The 2,506-nt window shown below is 55.7% G+C and overlaps 1 protein-coding gene across 1 annotated transcript in view; it reads right to left on the bottom strand.

Annotated features, from left to right (window-relative positions):
• The window catches only part of NRTN (neurturin), a 92,126-nt gene extending 90,266 nt beyond the window's left edge, over positions 1-1,860 (bottom strand). Inside the window, exon 1 of the mRNA XM_032803492.2 lies at positions 1,806-1,860. The gene's annotated coding sequence lies outside the window, so the exon portion shown is untranslated. The remainder of the gene's footprint in view (positions 1-1,805) is intronic.
• Between the last annotated feature and the right edge of the window lie 646 nt (positions 1,861-2,506).

Genomic DNA, 2,506 nt, shown 5'->3' with positions numbered 1-2,506 from the left:
ACCTCATCATTGATGTACAATGCTACTCCACCACCTTTGCCTTTCTTCCTGTCTTTTCTAAACAGCACATAGCCTTCAATACCCGTACTCCAGTCATGAGTACTATTCCACCAGGTTTCTGTTATCCCTATAATATCCGCTCGCTAGACGGAAAGGACTTCTGGACACCAACCCAGCCGCGTGCACGGGGGTTCACCTCCAGCAGGATGGGAAGCGGAATAAACCCACTTAATGAAATTACACAATTCCGATTTAGGGACGCGCTGCACCCCCTTGGCCAAGGTGCCAGGTGAGGGAGAATCGACTCCATCAACTTCAGGGGGTGGCAGAGCCAGCCACGGATCAAGAGACTTGAAACATTCTCCAGCAAACTTCACTGCAACAGAGTCTTTCACTCTGGACAGGCTCTAGCAGACAGACGGGAGCATGATCCCAAATCCAAGCTCTGATCAGGCCACATTTTGTCCCCCAAAGATGCAGCGAGTGTAAACGAAAGGCCTGAATTTGACCCATTGACTTCAATACCGGTTTTGCCTGAGTAAGAGCTGCAGGATTTGGCCCCCAAGTTACAGGCCTGCCTCTGCTGCCTTTGTTCACGTTGAGCAGTATCTCGCTAGGGACCTGGTCCAAAGTCCATGAAGGGACAGAAGAACCTCAGAGTTAGGAACACCAGAGTTACGAACTGGACAGTCAACCTCATCGGGAACCAGAAGGACCCAACCAGGCAGCAACAGAGACCAAAAAAATAAAGCGAACACTGTACAGCAGTTTGTGCATTGACCTGCTAAACTCAGGGTAGTGAGTTCAGTCCCTGAAGGGGCCATTTAGGGAACTGGGGCAAAAATCTGTCTGGGGATTGGTCCTGCTTTGAGCAGGGGGTTGGACTAGATACCTCCTGAGGTCCCTTCTGACCCTGAGATTCTGTGTTAAATGTAAGCTACTCTAGAGAGAAAGCAGCATTTCTGCCCAGTAAGTTTCAAAACTGTATTAAGCCAATTTTCAGGTGTAAACTTTTGAAAGAACAACCATAACGTTTGGTTCAGAGCTACGAACAAGCTCCAGTCCCAAGGTGTCTATAACTCTGAGGTTCTACTGTAAGGGGACTCCTGGAGCCAGGACCAATTGAGTCAAGGGGGCAGACTCCGGCCCATCGCCCCAGTCCAGCACTCTTACGGGAACAAGTTGTGGTTGTTTTGCTCATGCTCTACTAGGATCTAGTGAAGATTTGAGCAGGGACAACACCACACACTCATTTGTATTTTAAAAAATAACCCCCCTACACGCCCCCCTCCCCGCAAAGGTACAAAAAAGTGAAAAGCAGCCAGCAGTTCCCCCACCCCTGCTGCAGGGTCACTACCTGCCCTTACAGTGACTAATGATCCCAGGACAAATCCACCCCTTTCCCCTTTCAATGAACCAAAACCATAAAACGTGGTCTAGCCATCTGGAAATCTGATGTTAAAAAGAGGCACCAAGAAACACCACCTAAGCCAAGCGCCCAAAGGGGGATGGTTTATTTCAGGCATATGTAAAAGAAGCAGCAACCTCTGATTTACCAGCCTGCTCCCCAGAATACCCATAATCGAAACGCTCTGGGAAACTGGGCTAAGATCCCCTTGGGTTTTTTATGATCTTTCAAAAGGGGGGAATGAGAAGCAGCCTTGGTCAATCAAACCTCGCCTGTCCAGGTGCTGACCCACCTGTGCTCGCCCGGGGAGGGGCTCAGAGCCTGGGTAGGGTGCACCCCTCCAATCTGCCCCCCTGCAGACTGGAAGCAGCAGCCCAGGGAAGCGGGCTATCCCTACCTTTAAGCCCGGCCAATCCAGACTCCTCAGTTGCGTCTCCTGCTGAGTCCCAAGGGAGACAAATCTCTCCGCTCCCGAGCCATGAAGAGTAGGGTCAAGTCCCCCGGGTCCACGCCCTCCATAGAGGGAGCCAGGCAGCGCAAGGACCAGTCCCCAACCGGCCGGTTAACTCCTCACGCCAGGCTGGAGCAGCAGGTAGGCTCCGGGTCCAGCGCATCCTCACCGGGAAGTCCCATCGCGGCCCCGTCCGGCCTCCAAGCATCCAACCGGCGTCAGGGGCATATCGCAGCCGCCCGCCTCCCGCTCCGGACTAGGGTCGGGCTGGCTGGGAGAGGAGTCCCCCGAACCCTGGACCCTAAACACCGCGCACGTGGCTGGGAGCCGGCTGCTTCTCCCTCCCCGCCCAGCCGGCCCGGCAGAGTCCAGGAGGGTGGCAGTCGGCTCTCCGGTGCCCGGGGCTGCCCCGCGGCTCCAACCCACCCCTCTCCAGCCCTGCGGCTGCTTGGCGGAAGGGATCCCCGCGGGAGGAGAGCGCAGGCAGCAGCTCTGACCTCTCGTCCCCTGGTGATGCCCCAGGGATCGGCTTAGCTCTGCCCGGATTCCTTGGCCCTTCCGTGCCTAGGAGCGGGGCAGCTGCGCTACCCTCCGCCCGGCAAGTCCCCTCCGGAGCCCAACAGCGGCGGGCGATCCCCGAGCGCCTC

This window comes from Chelonoidis abingdonii, chromosome 11 (assembly GCF_003597395.2).
Source record: "Chelonoidis abingdonii isolate Lonesome George chromosome 11, CheloAbing_2.0, whole genome shotgun sequence".
Lineage (NCBI taxonomy): Eukaryota > Metazoa > Chordata > Testudines > Testudinidae > Chelonoidis > Chelonoidis abingdonii.
The sequence above is the reverse complement of the archived record's forward strand: the minus strand, read 5'-3'. Positions and strand labels throughout refer to the sequence as shown.